Source organism: Panthera onca, chromosome A2, assembly GCF_046562875.1.
Source record: "Panthera onca isolate mPanOnc1 chromosome A2, mPanOnc1 haplotype 2, whole genome shotgun sequence".
NCBI lineage: Eukaryota > Metazoa > Chordata > Mammalia > Carnivora > Felidae > Panthera > Panthera onca.
The window spans coordinates 149944619-149964314 of record NC_138340.1 but is presented as its reverse complement, the minus strand read 5'-3'; the positions used below and the strand labels follow the sequence as shown (position 1 = coordinate 149964314).

The 19696-nt window shown below is 39.7% G+C and overlaps 1 long non-coding RNA gene across 3 annotated transcripts in view; it reads left to right on the top strand.

Moving 5' to 3' along the window:
• LOC132679549 (uncharacterized) overlaps window positions 1–19696 on the top strand; it is a 76047-nt gene that overhangs the window by 8079 nt on the left and 48272 nt on the right. For all 3 annotated transcript variants that reach the window (XR_013552648.2, XR_013552646.2, XR_013552649.2), the window contains exon 2: window positions 13774–13852. This is a non-coding gene — a long non-coding RNA (uncharacterized LOC132679549). The remainder of the gene's footprint in view (window positions 1–13773; window positions 13853–19696) is intronic.

Genomic DNA, 19696 nt, shown 5'->3' with positions numbered 1-19696 from the left:
AAGTTGGCAGCTGTCCTGAGTCCCTTGCAGTGTGTAATCGTTCCTCAGCTTTTCTTGTCTTTCACGACCTTGGTATTTTCGAAGAGTACACATTATTTTGTCAGATGTCTCTCAGTTTGAGTTCACCTGATATTTTCTCATGATTAAACTGAGATTATGCACGTTAGGTGAGAATACCACAAAATACCGTGTTCTCCTTCCTGCATCATATCACAGAGTTCATGATACTGATGTGTCTCATCATTGGTGGTATAAACCTTCATCGCTTGGTTAAGGTGGCTTCTGCCAGGTTTTTCCACTTAAAACTACTGAATTCCCCTTTGTGATTGATAAATATCTTGGGGCAGATATTTTGAAATGATGCAAACTTTATTTCTCCACAAACTTGACCCACTAATTTTATCATCTGGTGATGGAGTTTGTTCGCAGCCATTATTATTGTGGTATTTCCTGATAATTTTATGTTTTCCTCTTTCCTTTTACATTTATTTATTCAAATTCTACCAAAGGAAAAGCTGTCGCATCTCCCCCACTTACTTATTTAATTAATTTTTAAAAAGTTTTTAATGTTTATTTTTGAGAGACAGAGAGATACAGAGCTTGAGTGGGGGAGAGGCAGACAGAGAGGGAGACATAGTATGTGAGGCAGGCTCCAGGCTCTGAGCTGTCAGCACAGAGCCTGACGCGGGGCTCGAACTCACGAACTGCGAGATCATGACCTGAGCGGAAGTCGGACACTTACCTGACTGAGCCAGCCAGGTGCCCCTAATTAATTATTTTTATCTGTATGGACTCGTGGGTATCTATTATATTTATGGATTAGAATCGAACATTGTGATTATTTATTTTGCTGCTCAAATTTTTCCAGCTTTGGCACTTAAGAGCTAATTCAGGCTGGTCCCTAGTTCTGTTTTGTTTTGGACCGTGTTCTTACTTTCTGGCACTACAACATATCCCAGGTTCATCTTACGTATGATGTGCCCTGGCCCTGGAATCAACTGTTTCCCAAGGAAGAAACAGTTAGAGTGTAACAGTTGTGTTAGAGGCGTGTTTGGAAACCAAGATCTGAGCGAAAGATGGGAAACTGGCTAAAATTTCTGACAATTTCAAGTTGATGCGAATTTGGACTAATTAGAATTCATATGCTTATGAGAATTGGTACCATCAGTGTGGAAAACAATTTAGCATTAGCTAGTAAAGTTGTAGGTAGGTACATTCCAGGCACCAGTAATTCCAGTGGAAAAACTCTTGCCTATGTGCGACAGGAGTTAGTGCAGCTTTGTTCAGAAAAGCACAAAACTGAAATGACCCAAATGCCCATCAGTAGGAGAAAAGATGAGTAAAATGTGGTATATTCATAAAATGGAATACTCTAAAGCGGTGGAAATGAGCTACAACTACACACGTCAGCAGGAATAAATCTCAGACACATAATATTGCACAAAAATGAACATGAAGTATGATTCCCTTCACTTGAAGTCCATCAACATGCAAAATAAAACAATGTGTATATTTGTAGGGATGCATAAATGATAAGATGGTAAAACTAGAAAGAAAAGGGAATGATAACTACAAAATCCAGGATAGTGGATTACAGGTAGGGGGTGGGATGCAGTAAGCTTAAGAGATAATGGTAGTATATTTCTTAAGCAGAAAGGTGGGTAAATGGACTATAGGCAACCGTGTGTGTGTGTGTGTGTGTGTGTGTGTGTGTGTGTGTATTGTCTAATGTAGTGAGGGGAAGTTGGAGTTAGGGAAAGAAGAAAAAAGAAGAGAGGAAGCAAAGAAGGGATGGAAAGAGACAGGGAAAGATGAAGGAAAGGAAAGAAAAACAAAAAAGCATTCCCGTAATGGTGTCTTAAGATCTAGTTGGTGGTAGTTCAAATTCTGACACCAACTGTCTGTCTGGCTTTGGATGAATCACTACACTTCTCCGAGCCTCAGTTTCCATACCAGTTAAACGGGAAAAATGTACTTTGTCCTGCAAACTTTCCTGTGTTATTGTGAGGATAAAATGAAATATTTGTAACTGTAGAATAGTACTTGGAAAAAGTGATGAAGTGTTCTAAAATATGAAAGAAAAAGAAAATTCATACCTCAAATTATCTTGCTTCCTAATGCCAGAAGTTTAGTATACCTTACGTACAAGTTCATATTCAAGGGCTCTGGGTTTGCATCCTGCGGACTCCTTGCTCAACTAACGTGAGGAGGAAAGCAGATACTGTGCATATGCCTTTCAAGAAGGTTGGTTTGCTCCGCCAAAATTCATGGCAGGGCAGTATAATCTGAGGTCTCAGGCTGCACAACTTACGAGCGGTGGTCCCTGGGGACGGGCAGTGTCGGTGTGCTGCCTGGTGCTCAGAGGAGATCACACGTGTGAAGGGGCTTTTCTGAAAGAACACAATAGTAAGCACTTTCAGGGCAGGGCTCCCGGGCCTCGCCATCTGCCAGGCTCTGGGCTTCGTCCTCTTCATGATCTCCTTTTGTTCTCACGACAGCCCCGTGACACACGTCATATCATCCCCATTTTACAGATGAGAATATAGGGCCCCAGAGAATTGAAGTAAATGACCCCAGGTCACCAAGTGAGTGACAAGAGCAGAGGTCCTCCTCATGGCTGTCTGCAGCCATAGCCCCTACTCTGCATCTACCCCAAATGTCTTTTGACGGACTGAAATCTCCTCACAGGTCTTAATGGCTCACAGGTATCGTCTGTAGGCTGATAGAGCTCCTTGTCACCAGCCAACTTCACACTTAAGTCAAGATATTGGCACACTTAAGTCAAGATATATATTAAATATATATATTTATATATATATTTAATATATTTATAATATATACTATTATACTATATTATACTATATTTTATATATATTATATTATATATATAAGTATATATATATAAATATATACTAAATGGCTTGAATTATTTGTGCCAGAAAGGATCTTCCTACCGTAGTAGAATGGCCCCAAAGGGGAAATAAACAACAGGAGACATCACCAACCATATCTAGTTTAGAGACTCAGCCCCTATGCTTAAATTTTCTCTTTGTCCCTCTTTGCTTAGAATAATCATCTTTGCTGCATTTTGACTGCACTCCAAGTAGGCTGATTTTTCGGCCTCTGCCTTCTTCTGTAGCTACTGGCTCTTGATCTTTTGCTTTTTAAGTCATGTGTCCTATTAATAAAATTCATTAATGGATCACTTTATAGATATTCAAGTATTTAGCTGTCTTTGAATTTCTGAAATAAGACCTATTTTGGCACAGCGCATTTTATAAATATGCCATTAGAATCAATTGTTATATATTTTATTCATACTTTTTTTTTGAGAGACTAGTCTACAGTTTTGAATGATTCTTGGGAAGGATTTTTGTCCTGGGTTATTCTATCCTTATAAGATGAGTTGGGAAAGTTCCTTCTTTTCTGATACTTTGGAATAATGTGACTGTCACAGATAATACCTGGACTCTGAATGTTTGGTAGAGTGCTCTCTGTAAATCATCCTAGCTTGGGGACTTTTTAGAGGGTAGACATTTTACCTGCTTTTTACACCTTCAACCCCACCTCCCATCCCTGGTGCTACTTGGGTCTACCTAAGTTTTTCTCTCTCTTCTTTAGTTGCTTGTGGTCATTTGTATTTTCTATATAATCATCTATTGCATCTAGATTTTCCAGTTTGGGGCAAAATTTTATGTAGTGTTCTCTTATACAGTTCAAATATCTTTTTTGACTGTACGAATAATCCTTTTGTTATTCAAGTGGCCATCATTTCTCTCTGACTGCATAACCTACTGACCACTCTCGTATCCACTCTATGTGTATCTACCCCCTATTTTATCATTTCCTGCTCTACCCACCAGTAGGCAAAAAAAGAGCTATCAGATCTTAAACAAGTGACACACACCAGAGAAGTCTATTTAAGCAGTGAAACATGTGTAGTATCTTCCTAGCCAATCTGGTACTAATCCCAGCGTGAGGCAGAGACTTGTGCTATTCTTGGGTGTGCAAGGTTGTCACTGTATGTGACTTCCGTCTCCATCCCTCCTCACCTGTATGTTTACGTACACCTGTCCTCCACTGTCCCCTGACCCACCCAGCCTAGCTACATCTATCCTGTACACTCTGCCTCCCCACTCTGCCTCCATAGTCCACCTCTGCTATTGAGGAAGGAAATTTGGACTGGAAATGTTATCCTGGATTCCCAGCATTATGGAAAACAGCCGCAGCACCTGATTACCAAATGGGAGTCTTTAAGCGCTACAAGCCAGGCTCGACCATCTAGTAACCTTCTGTTAAATCACTAAAGAACCTCCAGTCCAGTTCTATTAGGCCTCACCCTGAAGGGAGATAGAAAAGTAGACAAAGTTAATGTGTATTGAGCCTTTACCCCTTTACAACCTACCCCAAAGTCAGCAACAGCTAAGCATATATATCTCTGGGAATTTCAAATCTCGACCTGCCCCATTTCACATGCATACAAGCTCTACCTTTCCTTAACCTCATCCATCACTCATTTTCTATGTATATCTCTGAGACATCTTGATTCTGATGCACCAATCAGCTTTTTCCTGGTCTTTAACTAGAACTGTGTTTCTTGTTTACTTTTGGGCAGTATCCATCCTTATCTACTGAAGTTAGGAGTTGAACAATTACCAAAGGGGGGAAGAAAAAGAAGGAGGAAAGAAAAGATTTTTGTTCTTATGGTGCAAAATTTTTTTTTTTTTAAAAATACACAATAGAGGGGGCGCCTGGGTGGCTCAGTCGGTTAAGGGTCCGACTTCAGCTCAGGTCACAATCTCGCGGTCTGTGAGTTCTCATCCCGCGTTGGGCTCTCGGCTGATGGCTCAGAGCCTGGAGCCTGCTTCCGATTCTGTGTCTCCCTCTCTTTCTGCCCCTCACCCGTTCATGCTCTGTCTCTCTCTGTCTCAAAAATAAATAAAAAAAAAAAAGTTAAAAAAATTTAAAAAGTTAAAAAAAATACACAATAGAGGATTTATACTCATCAAAACTATGTGCTTCTTTCAGCAAACAAGGTTATGAGTGAAGTCATCAGTTCTGTAAAAAGAAAGGGAAGAAAACAACTAGTTCAAAGAGAGCATTTTTCCCCCTTCTTTTTGGTATGCAATGCCACATATTTGAACAATTAGTATCAAGTCAATTCAATGGTAGAATGTGGTGTAATATATAAGCATGGCTTGGAGTCAGGAGACTTTGACTTTACTCCCACGATTTATTATACTAGTTGTGTGACTTTAGGATAAATTGCTTAAAACTGTAGTCTAAGTTATTTGTCTGTAAATTTAAGATACTATTTAGCTATAGAAACTTTAAAGCTTTGGGCTTTCTGCAAAGTGGAGAACGAAACTCTTCCCTTAACCAAGAGTCTTTGAAGGAGGCTAGAGTGGTCCCAGGTCAATCTCCTCCCTCTCCCCCCAACCCCCACCGATCCATGAAGAAACAAACAGAAATCCCCAGTGAATACTTCTGATTTGTTAAAATTAAATACAATAAAACATAACATAGAAATAAAATATAATAAGATATTGAAATGATCGGATAGAGAGTATAAAATAATTGTGGATCAAATGTTTCCAGAAATTAAAGATGGAATAAAAACTGAAAAAGTGTCAAAATATAAATCTAATGAAAATAACAGGCATGTTTGAAAAAAAACCACTTAGGACATTTATAAATAAAATATAATTATTATAATTAATGTCTTAGTGGATGAATTACACAGCAGAATATATGCAGCTGAAGAGAGTTAAATCTGAAGGAAATACTCAGACTATAATACATAGAGACAAGGCAGTAAATATGGAAGAGAGATTAAGCTACATGGAGGATATAATGAATATGTATAACACATCTAATTGGAGTTCCAGAAGGAGAAAATAGAGAAGAGGCAATATTTGAAAACATAAAGGCTGAAATTCTCCCAAAACTGACAAAAGGACATGAATCCAGAGATAACGGGAAACAAGAGTCCAAAATAGAGAAATAAAAAGAAAGCCACACCCAGATATATGTTAGGAAAACCAAAGAATATCAAAGACAAATAGAAGATCTTAAAAGCAGGCAGAGAAAAAAGGTAGATAATTTACAAAGGAGGATAAGTAGATATCAATATCTGAGCAGCAACAATGGAAACCAGAACAGAGTGGAATAATATCTTCAAAGTTCTGAAGAGAAAATAACAACCTAGATTTGTGGATTTAGCAAAACTATTTTTCTAGGACAAAGGCAATAAAAGACACTTTCAGATAAATAGAGATTGCATTTACAACCAAGAAACCTTCTGTAAAGGAATTTGTAAAGAATGTACTTTAAAAAGAAGAAAGATTCTAAAAACAAGTTCCAGGATACCCACATGCAAAAGAACGAAGTCTACAAAAAATTAGCTCAAATTGGATCAAAGACCTGAAACCACAATACCCTTGGAAGAAAACATAGGGGTAAATCTCCATTATCTTGGATTTAGCAATGGTTTCTTAGGGCACCAAGAGCACAAGAAACAACAACAACAACAAAAAATTGGACTTCAAAATTAAAAATTTTGTGTATCAAAGGACATTATAAAAAATGAACCTACAGAATGGGAGCTATTTGTAAATCATAAAAATCATGTGTCTAGCATCCAGAAGTTATAAAGAACTTGTATAACTTAACAACAAAAAGACAAACAACCCAGTTGAAAAGTGGGGCAAACACTTGAATAGACATTTTTCCAAAGAAGATACACAAATGGCCAACAAACACATGAAAAGATGTCCAACATCATTAGTCATTAGAGAAATTCACATCAAGACTGCAATGAGATACCCACTTCATGCTCAGTAGAATGGCTATAGTTTTTTAAATGGAAAACAACAAGTGTTGGGGAGGATATGGAGAAATTAGAACCCTTGTACATTGCTTGTGGGAATTTTAGATGGTGCAGCTGCCATGGAAAAAACTTTGATGGTTCCTCAAAAAGTTAAACATAGAACTACCATATGAACTAGCAAACCCACCTCTAGTTATATACCACCCCCCCAATTGAAAACAGATACTTGTACACAAATGTTCATAGCAGCACTATTCACAATAACCACATTATGCTGAGTGAAAGAAGCCAGACACAGAAGGTCACATACTGTATGATTCTGTTTGAAATATTCAGGATAGGCAGAACCATAGAGACAGCAGATTACTGGTCGCCAGTGTCTGAGGAGAGGGAGGAATGGGAAGTGACTGCTTAACAGCTGTAGAGTTTTCCTTTTGGGATAATAAAAATGCTCTGGAACCAGATAGAGGTGATGTACTAAATGTACATCTGAATTATACACATTACAGTGGTTAAAACTGAATTTTATGTGATGTGAATTTTACCACGATAAAGTTGACAGGTGCAAAGAAATTAACAAACATATAGGTAAATTCAGAAATTGCATGATATTATTGATGATGATAATGTGTGGTTAATAATAATTCGTGTGTTTCTAAGAGTGAGAGTTAAAATAGTAGGCAACACAAACAAGTGAGTTGAGAAAGGAGTAATCAAGAGTTATAGCATTAAAGTCCTTAGGAGACCCTCGAACATTGCTTGTGGGAATTTTAAGTTTTGAGAGCCGATGGCTCTCAAGTGCTTTTAATTGTGATCTATAATAATAAATGTTTTATATTGTCACCCAGTGTCCACACATAGGTATATGAAACAAAAATTTTACAAAATAATCCTTGCCCTAAGTATGTATATTGTACACTATTTTCTAATCTAATTAATTTCTTTTTTTAAAAAATGCTAATTGTGTACCATTAAGTTGATCTCATAACTCACTAAGGGACTATAACACACTACTTAAAAAAGCTGGTGTAGTGTGTGATATCACCCAAGTAAAAATGTGGACAAGCACAAAAAAATAAAGAGAGGAAAAGATCTTGAGTGGTTCAATTATCTACTCTAATGCTGGGTCAGCAAGCATATGCAAATGGCAAATTGGCGGTATTTTCCAAGGTCTTTTGAAGGAGTCACCATGTTCCAGTATAGTAATCTCCATGGCTCAAAAGTGTATTTCTACTAATGCGCTGGAAACATTTTGAACAATTCGGAATTTGTGTAGTGTTCTGTAAACTGCCAAGATAAAGTTCTCTTGAGTTAGTCAATGTGGACACAGCTAATGGAAAGGATTTCATATTTATGAACATTGCAGAATGATCCATCTCAACTTGAAGAAATAAGATCTGAGTGACGTTCTTACTCTTGTTATCTTGGACAGCAATCTCATTTCTCCTGGTTTCAGTTCCCTCATCTGCAAAATTAAAGGGAGCTTTAAGTTTTTCCTAAAAAGGAAATCTGTAATTCACTCTAACAAGTCTACATAGACCTGTGATTTCTCTCTCTCTCTCTCTCTCTCTCTCTCTCTCTCTCTCACACACACACACACACAACTGCATTACATTAAGATGAAGGAATTTTAATGTAAACTCGTATGAAACATTCACAGCATTGGCATCAATCTGTTTTAAAGCAGGAAGTGATGAGAGGTGATGATTTATTGAGTGTATTTCTTATATATTTTCAGACATGACTTTTGATTTGTAAGACATCTATGGCTTTTTAAAAATCAGTTGTTGACTAGGTGTGGTATAGTTTAGTTACTGCAACTTTAGGAGCTCTACCAGGTTAAGAAAGGGGATTATACTGGTCTGAGCCTGTACCAGTAAACATGTCCATATTACATGGTAGCCAAATGGCTCATGTTTAAGTTCTTGTTCCAATTGCTGCAAGGTACATCAAGGAACAATATTTGGTAAGTTATGTTTATACACGAGATATAAATGTCTGTTTTTGCCACAGTTACTTGTTTATGTTAGCTCGTCATTGTAACCATCCGTGCTGTAAAGTGAGATGTGACTAAGAGATTTGGTATCTTCAGTCCAGCACTGTCTGGTAAGATTCCTATGAGATGAAAGAGTGGAAAAGACACTCTCCACTTCAATCATTCTCAACTATTTTCAGTTCCCTTAAAGCCTTTTGATGATGCTTGTTTATTGTTTTTTTTTTTTTTTACGTGTGTGTGGAAGATTTCATAGATAAACAGAATAGTATAATGAGCCCCACTTAACTTTAACTGTGAATATTCTACCACTCTTGTTTTATCTATTCCACCCACTCCCCAGCCTGACTATTTAATTATCATTATTTTTAGAGGCTTTAAGGTAAAATTTACATACATTGAAATGCACAGATCTTAATTGAACAATTTTAATAACTAGTTACACTCGTGTACCTACAATCTTACCAGCATTCCTTCTTGTGAGAAAAGTCCTCCACTGATTTTTTTTTCACTTTAGATGAGTTTTGCCTGTTCTAGAACTTCATGTAAGTGGAAACATTAATTATATACCCTCTGTGTCTGGCTGCTTTTCTCAGCATCAGGTTTGTGAGATTCAGTCATGGTGTTGCAGGTATCAGAACATTACTAATTCATCCTTTCTATTTCTGACTGGTAATAGACCACAGCTTGCTTACTCATTGTCTTGTTGATGGACCTTTGGGTTGTTTTCAGTTCTTGGCTACTGTGAATTAAACTGCTGTGAACACTCTTTATACAACTCCTTTTGTGAACATATAGTTTCACTTATCTTGGGCAATGACCTGGATCTACAATTGCTGGATCATAAGGTAAGTATATGTTTAACTTTATAAGAAACTACCACGCCCTTTACCACACTTTTACACTCCCACCAGCAGTATGTGTGAGTTCTAATTGTTTTACATCCCCATCAACACTTGGTATTTGTCAGTCTTAAATTTTAGCCATTCTAGTGGGTGTGAAGTAGTATGTCCATTTGGTGTTAATTTGCATTTCTCTAATGGCTAGATATTGAACATGTTTTCATGAGCGCACCCTTTGGCTTAATATGTTTTTCACACGTGGTTCCCTTGCCCAGAACATTTGCTACCACGCTTTTCTGATTAACTACTTACTCCTTATCTAGTCCTTACTTTATTGAAAGAAATCCTTCCTCCCATAAAGTTAGGAGATGAGGAAATAAGCCTAAAAGCTACATAAGAACCAGTTTTCTAGACTCAGCACCAACCACTGTCTTTTCAAAGCGCACTGAAAGCTTAGAGCAGGGGAAACTCCCCTTTCCTCAACCCTCCTCCAATTCCCAACTTAGGAAATACCAACAGCCCAAGTCATAGTTACTCATTCAATTTGATGTTAAGAGGTACAAGAAGCTTGTATGGCTGGGACGTAAGATACCATAAAACCTAAAAGGAAAGTACTATGTGGAAATTTTATTGAAGAACAGTAAGCACCTCAGCTTCAATATTTCCCTTTGAAGAGATAATCCTGTGGCTTTCAAGCCTGTAGAGAAATAGGATGATTACAATTTACAGCATGAGAAATACTATTTCTTTGGAATATGGACTCTAAGTTACCATTGATTAGAAAAGCATGGCATTCTCCTGCTGTGTTCTGTATAGCTTCTTCCTTGACCTGTTCCCAATGTCTTCCAAGGAGATAAGCAAACAATGTTCTCAGGCCTCCCTTAGTCTGACCTCCAGTGACTGACTGGGGGTTGAGGAGAAGCTTGCAAGGATCCTGTGTGGGAAGAGAGTAGGACTGCTATCAGAAGGATTACAGTCTATGCTTTCCAGATCTTGCCACCCTCGGTTGCTGACCTTTTGGTTTCCTCCCACTGAGAGAAAGATTTAGTCATGTGTTTATAATTGGTTATGCCTCTGAGTAGGTACTTTTGGCACACCATTTTTATCCCCTTGTAACCCAACATTCCTATACGTGCCGATAAGCTTTCTATTGCCAATACCTGCACCCCTTAGGCTGAGAGCTTTCTTTGACCACAGGAGCATTCTGGGTGCCAGGCGGGCAGGAAGTGCCAGCACATTAACATCCATGGGAACAGCCTCAAACTAATGACAGGTGGGGGTTCGGTGGCTAAGTCCTCCACGTTTTTCATCCCTGGAGTGCAACAATGACCAGGTATGCTCTACACCACCTCCTAGAGGAACACATTTGGAATGAGCCCAAGTTTCCCACAGCTGTAGCATACTCATAGATTCATCTCCTGGCTCACTGCCCCTTCCCCAGCCCAATGTTTCCTGAGATCACCTCCCAAATAAACTTGTAGCCTTGGTCCTAGTCAGGGTCTGTTCTGGAGAAACCCGATCTAGGCTAGCTTTAAATCAAGCAAACGCACTAATAAAATATTAGGATGAAGATATTGGTAGTAAATCTTCTGATGCTTCAGATGGTTCACATCCAGCATTCCTAAGGACCTAGAATTCATTTCCTCTGAGTTTACCTAGCATTATCCCTGAAATATTACTGTTCGAGAATTCTCCTGAGATAAAGATCCAGTTTAAGGAATGATCTCAAAACCATGGAAGTGTGTCTCACATATTTGAGTTCAGATGAATAGTCAGCTAATTGATTTCTCAAAGCAAATTGGTATAATGTGTAATACTGTTTCCCAGCATATTAAGATACTTCTGTGTGTAATAAAAGGTACCCTCAACATATTGATATTTTAGTTTTACTCACTTGAGCATATTTTTGTTTCCAAAAATGGAAAGGAAGTGTAATTTTGCTGAAGAAAGACAGCTGATGCTGGTGTATGTATAGGCATGCGTGTATATGGACCCAGGAGTCCTCAGTATCCCTTGCCCTCCACACCCTCACCTAAAATATTTTGGAAAGTTTGGGTTTATGGATGTGTCACGAGTTAAGTTTGGTAAATATCTCCACATAATATTTTTATAGGTCAAGAATCTGAAGAATATCACAAAATTGAAATAGCATTAGGGTTTCGTGGTTCAGATGCTAGAAATCTTCTGGCACCAAGATAGGTTTTGCCTCATTATCCATTAACATATCTCTTCTTAAATCACAATTCCAAATCCATAAATTCAGGTCTGAGCCTTAGTTTCATTGCCCTCCTCAAAATATTATCTTCCAGATACTTTAGTGTTAATTTCACTGATGCCTTCTAGTGCCACTGGCTTATGTCATGATGCTTTTAGAGAAATTCTTGAAGGCAAAATAGGTGCAATGCAAAGCAACCTACTGGTCCAATTACAGGTTATCGAAATCTCCATCTTTTTGCTAATCAATTAACAATGAAAGACCATGCACTTTCCCTGATCATAACACCATTTTTGGCCTCCCTTCCTGCCATGTTTTTTTTTTTTTTTCCAGAGGGAACTGGGTCAAGCGTTAATGAACATCTACAGTCATACTTTGTTTTATTGTGCTTCGCAGGTACTGTATTTTTTACAAATTGAAGGTTTGTGGCAACTTTGAGTCAAGCAAGTTTATTGGCACCATTTTCCCCATGTTTGCTCATTTTGGGTCTCTGCCTCACATTTTGATAATTCTTTGCAATATTTTTCAAATGTTTTCATTATTATTATATTTGAATTGCTGCAATCTCATGAGAAAACTTTAGCAGACGAGGAGTTGCTTCTCATGGCTGAGCAAAGGAAATGGTTTCTTGAGATGGAATTTACTCCTGGTGAAGATGCTGCAAAGTTTGTTGAAAGGATTTAGAATATGACATAAACTGAGTTGATAAAGCAGTGGCAGAGTTTCAGAGGATTGACTCCAATTTTGAAAGTTCTACTGTAGGTAAAATGTTATCAAACAGCACCACATGCTACAGAGAAATCATTTGCAAAAAAGGAAATCAATCAATACGGTGTATGTATTGTTGTGTTATTTTAAGAAATTGCCACAGCCACCCCAGTCTCCAGCAACCACCACCCTGATCACTCAGCAGCCATCACCATTGAGGCAAGCCCCTCCACCAGCAAAAAGATGGTGGCAACTCACTTAAAACTCAGATGATGGTTAGCACTTTTTAGCAATAAAGAATTTTTAATTAAGGTATGTACATCGTGCTATTGCACACTTACTAGACTATAGTTTAAACATAACTTTTGTATGTACTAGGAAACCAAAAACTTCATTGGACTCACTTTATTGCAATATTCACTTTATTGTGGTGGTCTGGAATTGAGTCCGCGATATCTCTGAGGTATCCTGTATTCTGATTATTCTTTGGTTCTCCCCAGATCTGTTCTGTTTTCCTCTTCTGTGTTCTTTGCCCTGGGAAGCTGACCTCTATGGGCTATGTCACCCTCTAGCAAGTAGGAGGCACCAGCAGGAGGTCAGAATGTGGATGGAGAGAGATGCCAGGGCATTTATTCCCTCCCAAACACTCTGCTTCCCTGAGGTCTATGGCCTTATCACCAAACCACAGCTACCATGGGGCAGTCCCTCTCTGACTTTAGCTCTCAACCAGGGTCTTGGTAATAGGGTTGTCTCCCCCTGCTGTTCAGGCTGGGGATTGCAAATGATCTCCGCTGTCCTTAGTCTCTTGTTCCTCCCCCGCGGGTTCCTGTAATCCTACCGGTATCTCTATAAATAGTTCCTTAAATAAAAAGCCTCTACACAACAAAACTGAGTGTGCCCTCTGTTTCTTGTTGAGCCCCTGGCTGATGTAGCCTCCTACCTTCAACTTTTCAGCGGTCCATGACACAGTGACAGATTTAGGGATCACAACCAGACCCCTCTGGGCCTGGAATCAAGTAACCTGTGCACATAGAGACATCACATTTCCCTGTGACTACTTGCAATATTCCGCAGGAAACACGATGTCGGAAATTGAAAAAAAAAAAAAAATAGAAGCATGTGTCTGAAGCAACTACGCCATTTGATCTAGAAGCCCATAGGAAAATATTATATTTGCATCTTTCAGGGTCACGAATGGCATTTTCTGGGAGCTGAAACAGAACTTCGGAAAATCTGGAAACTTTGGAAACTACCTACCTATGAAGGTAATGGTATGTACATCAGTTAGCTGTTGCCACAAGAACTCTGTGTAACAAACTTTCCCCCAAACTCAGTAGAATAACAGTCATTTAATCTTACATAGCTGCAGGTCACATGGCCAAACCAAAGTAAAGGAGTGGGAGAAGGATGTCCCTTTCATGGAGAGGAAAGGTGTAAACATTTTTGACAGTGACTTATGCAGTGAGTAAGCTACAGAAAGGTCATTCAAGGGCAGCTACAGTTTGTTCAGTTAGAGAGGTGAAAAAAAAATTTCTTTCAGTTTTCCTCTCATTCAGCGCAGATGAACTAGTGTGACTTTTTAAAATACCAGGCTAAAATAAAATAAAATACCAGGCTAAATGTCTCCATGCCCAGAAATGGTTTCTTGATACAAAGATGACATTGCCCTAGAAATGGAGGCATTTTGAGGTTTTAGATGTTAAGCAAATGTTACAGAGATTCCATTATCTGTTCGTGACTAAACTGTGACTGCCAGACTCTGAGACCTGAATCTAGCCCTGTTCATTTATTTTTCCCCGCAAGATTCAGATTCCAAAAGAATTACTCTCATTATGAATCCTGACTATGGAATATGCCTATTAGTGACTCCACAGTCTGGATATCCAAAATCTGGGATCCAGACCACTTATTCCAAGTGGTACCCCAAACCAGTATTCCTTTATCTGCATAGGGTTTTCTCAACTAGTAACTGATTTGTAGTTTAGCTGAGGTTTATGCAATTTGGAAGGGGTTAAAAGTCAAGATTCCAATAGCTTTCACCAGTTTAGTACGAACTGATTCTTTTTTGCCTGACAAGGGGGAGAGATGTTTCCCTTGCATAGGATTAAAAAGGAACAAGAGCCCTTACTTATCTTGGTCATCTTTGGGAAGGAAAGAAGTGTTTACAATGGTGAGCAGCAAAGACAATAGCTAGAAGGTCAACCAGAAATCTCCATTACGCTCCTAGCAGTGTGTGAATCCAATGAGTGTCCATAGATGATAGACTGATTTCAAAAGAAACATTAGCTTGGGGGGCACCTGGATGGCTCAGTCGGTTAAGCATCCAACTTTGGCGCAGGTCATGATCTCATGGTTTGTGAGTTCGAGCCCCACATTGGGGCTTCACTGTGTGCAGAGCCTGTTTGGGATTCTCTCTCTCTCTCTCTCTCTCTCTCTCCCTCCCTGACTTGCACTCTCTCTCTCTAATAAACAAACAGAAAGAAACATTAGCTTGTGATTCTAGCTCTCAAGTGGCAGTATGGGAATTAAGAGCAGGGTAATGCAAATATGGTTGGCAGTCATGACAGACCCCACTGATCAGATGGTACTGGGACTGGAATTTAAGAACAAATTGGTTTGAATAGCTGAAGAAGAAGGAACATGAACTGGGGGACAAAGAGTGAGTCAAGTTTTGGCATGAATGAACATGAAAGTGTACTGGGTAGTGAAAAGACCATCTTGACCAAAATGGGGAAGTGGTCACAAATTAGATGAGATAGCAATTATAGTACCAGATTATGGGGGTCTTAATAAGCAAAGGAACTTAAAGGGTATTTGGGGGATGTTAGAAGCTGCCAGAATTTCTTGGCAGGGAGATTACTTAGTACAAACATCTCCAGTTGTCACAACAGGCTGGTTTTCATTGTAACTCTTGGCCCGCTTTTGACTTGGAGATAGTAATGATCATGGTGGTTGAAAGAGGAGATGATTCATGGGTATTTTGACTCCTTTACAAATTTGATTTTAGCCTGAATCATAGAAAGAGTCTGCGGCCTTTTCCCATGGTTTTTGTTGGCAGCAGCTGTGTGTTCCCATGAGAACATACATACTTACCTACTCAAACCCTCCTCTTAAATTTATGCTCTGGGCCTCTGTTCACTTGGATGTTTTCATCTTTTCTATAGAACATGTTCACATATAAGCTTAGAGGATAATCCATGTTTCTTCAACAACTGAGGATTCATTTTGAATATTTTCAAATACATAAAACTCCAGGTATAACTCCAAACAAAACATGATGAAAGGAGACATTTGGATAAGCCGTGGTATGATAACATCACACTGAACACCATCTGCTGTGAACACTTCAGCTTTCTGCAGTGACCAGATGAAGGAAATGTGGCTCATTGTGCTTCTTCAGTGGTTAATTCTAGAAAGCTTTTGCTAAACTTTCATCCAAAATAGGAAGAACTTATCTCCCATGTGTTGAAGAATGTTGCCATCCTGGGGGTAACATTGCCCTTTTTATCTCCGGGAAAGAAGTTTCCCTCTTGCTAATGGCAAAGCAGTCAACACTTACCTCCAAACTTCTGCCCTGAACTCTTTACTCATATAGGACATACTAATTTCTTTTTTTCTTTTCTTTTCTTTTTTTTTTAATGTTTATTTATTTTTGAGACAGAGACAGAGCATGAATGGGGGAGGGTCAGAGAGAGAGGGAGACACAGAATCTGAACCAGGCTCCAGGCTCTGAGCTGTCAGCACAGAGACGGACGCGGGCCTCGAACTCACAGACAGTGAGATCATGACCTGAGCCGAAGTCAGACGCTCAACCGACTGAGCCACCCAGGCGCCCCAGGACATACTAATTTCTATGTTGCTTTGTTTCTTTGCCAAGTGCTAATGGCTTGAAATCCAAAATAAATGAAGTTAATTAACAGCAGTTGTGTATTTTTGAGAACCTTTGAATTTGGTTATTGTGGACTTTTCTAAGATACTGCTTTCCTTAATTTATACAAAAAGTATTTATTGAGCTAGACCAACTGCTGGTGATTCAGACATGAATAACACTTCCTCTGGAGTGTTTCAGGTAAGATAGATAGGTAAAAATAGGCTGTAATAAAATTTAATTATGCCCTTTAACAGAGGTGCTCAAGTTCTGTGGGAATGTAGAAGAAAACATAATTGATTCCACGGTTCCGGGGAGACCATCACAGAGCAGAAGGCATTTGGGCAAGTCTTGAAGGAGAGTCAAGAGTTCCCTAAGTGGAGTGTGAGCATTAAAGTAGAGATCAGAATGAAAAAAAAGCACATCAAAGTGTGGTGCTAGCTGTTACTTCTTTTCACTCCAGATGAGACAGGAATCCAGGGGGAGACAGGTGTCTGGGAGGCTGTTCTCTAAAGTACAGACTTCTCAGCTCGGACCTGTTACAAGCAGAAATTTCAGGACTGCAGAATCAGGCTGATGAAGTCATGAGGGTAGGACTTGTTGGGGAGCCAGATACTTGCAAACACCTTCATGGAAATGAAGCAATGGACTCACGGGCATGTTTTCCAGACTGTCAGGAGGCATGATTTCAGGAGGAGAAGCTAGCTAGCTATGTTCTTCTAGAGGGAAACTAAGGGAAACACCCCAAGGTTTTAGGAAACGCAAGTGGTCCCAGCCTCTTTCCCTAGTCCCAAGAACGTTTCATTCAGTACCATTTTCCTGACTATGCACTTTTCACTTTATTAAAATGTGAGTTCATTCCCTGCATCAGTTTTGTACAGCTGCCATAACAAGTCGCCACAAACCTGAACAACAGAAATTTATCCTCTTTCTGTTCAGTAGGGCCAGAAGTCTGAAATCAAGGGGTCAGCAGGGCTGGTTCCTTCGGGAGAAGCGGAGGGTGACTGTTATGTGCCCGTCCCATCACTTCCTTGCCTGTCATGGACGCCATGCGTCTCTTTCTCCATCTTCACATTGCCCTTCTTGGCGTCTCTATGTGTCTCATCCCCTCTCTTGTAAGGATGCCAGGCGTTAGATTTGTGGCCCACCCTAAATCCAGGATGATCTCATCCCAAGATCCCTAACTTAATTATGTCTGCAAAGATCCTGTTTTCAAACAAGGTTACAGTCACAGTTTCCAGGAGTTAGGACTTGGGCATATCTTTTGGGGGCACAATATTCAACCACTGTGCCTGCCCTTTCATTGCCTTTATCTGGTGGCTTAATGCTATGGATGTCTTCTGAGCACTCGTAAATGGGCTGTTTGACCTTGTTCAGAAACTAGCTACTGGGACACAAAGCCTCAGTATGTTAATTCTCTTTGGCCGGGGGTAAAACGAAAGTCCAAAGTATACAGCTCCCTGTCTCAAGGGTTTTCTTACTGGAATCTTTGACCAGAGGCTCATCAAAGATGTGAACTCTATCTGCAAAAGTAGTAAGACAATTTTACTAGAGGAAGGTGGGGCGACTTCAAAAACACCTTTCTTGCTTTTTACATTCCCTGTGGTTGTAGTACACTCAGCCTCTTGTAAAATGGAATAAATTATTTAGAACTCTAACAGTTAAATGGCATGTTGGGTTCCAATTCCTTAATCAGTGGCTATAGAGTTCACCAGAGTCAAGAAACTCAGAGAGGAAATCCAGCTCACTACATTTATCGAAGGTAAAGGGGTTGACCTATTGTTTCCTGCTGAGTCCCAGATCGGTTTTGGCAGAGCAACACTTTCAAAGTGTGTTCAGTAAAGCAAGTTCTGCTTTGATCTTCCCACAAATCTCTTTTTTCTCCCTTTGCTTATAAACATATTCTCTAGAATCTGAGAATTTAGGATGATTTCCCCAAGAAACCTCATTTCTGGAGCGAAATGAAATGCTGGGCATTGTAAACAAAGCACACCCAACCTTTGGTCAAGTCTAATTTAAAGTGAGAGCAGTCAGCCTGGTTGTCTTACCCCATGGCCACACCCAAGCAGCTGAACATGGTTGGAGACAGACTCAACCACGCTGACTGCACTCACTTCAAAGTCATGATCACTAAGGCCAGTTGCTTCTTGGCCATCCTTCTCTATTTCTCTCCACTATTCCCAATCCTGAACGACTATTTCATATCTCTTCTCTCTCCCCAACCCTTCAACAATTCCTCCTCCACCCTCAAATGTTAGCTGACTTCCTTGCTTCTATGAAAAATACTGCAATTCAGAAGAGCATTTCCACACACTCCACCACCTCCACAGCTACCCTCTGCCTTCCCTCTGTCACTACTGATACATATCTGTGCTCCTAAGGCAGTTCTGTCTAGCTGTGTACAGACCCCCTTCCCTCTTGTGTACCAAGAATATCACTTCTGTGACTTTTCCTCTCTTTCCTGCATTATCAGTTTTTCCCTTTTGCCTGGATTACTCTTATCAACACACAAACATGCTGCAACACTTCCCATCTTAAACATACATGTGTGTGTGTGTGTGCGCGCACACACACACACACACACACACACACACACACACACACACACACATCTCTTTTGACCCCCACATCTCCTTCCAGCTAGCATACAATTTCTCTACAACAAAACTATTTGAAAAAGTTGTCTCTACAGACTGTCTCTGATTTCTTTTTTCTGTTGAACTCACTCCCTGTCTTGAACCACTGCTCCTTGGATCTTCTCAAGGTCACCAGTGACCTCCAAATTGCTAAATCCAATGGTCAATCATCAATCCTCACCTTACTTGAACCTTCTGCAGCATTTGGTAGCTAATCTCTTCCAACCTTTAGGAGCACTTTCTGAACTTGGCTTCTAGGACTCCATTCTCTCTTTTTCATTGGCCTCTCCTCAGTCTCCTTTGCTGGTTCCTTCTTATTTCCTTGATCTCTAAATGATGGAATGCTTATAGAGCTTTGGTGACCAGACATCTTCTCTCTCTAACCTCACTCACTCTGGGGGTGACGCTGGACCATCTCATGACTGGAACCCCCACCTATGTTCTTCAAGACCTGTGCACACAGAGCACTGCTTACTTGGATCCTCACTTCTGATGTTCTATCAAGGGGGCTTTTATTGGCCCAGGCAGTACTGGACTCTCCTATGGAGAAACCTGGAAGTCCTAGAGAGTAAATGTCCCCAAGAGCAAGCCCTCAACCAAAGATG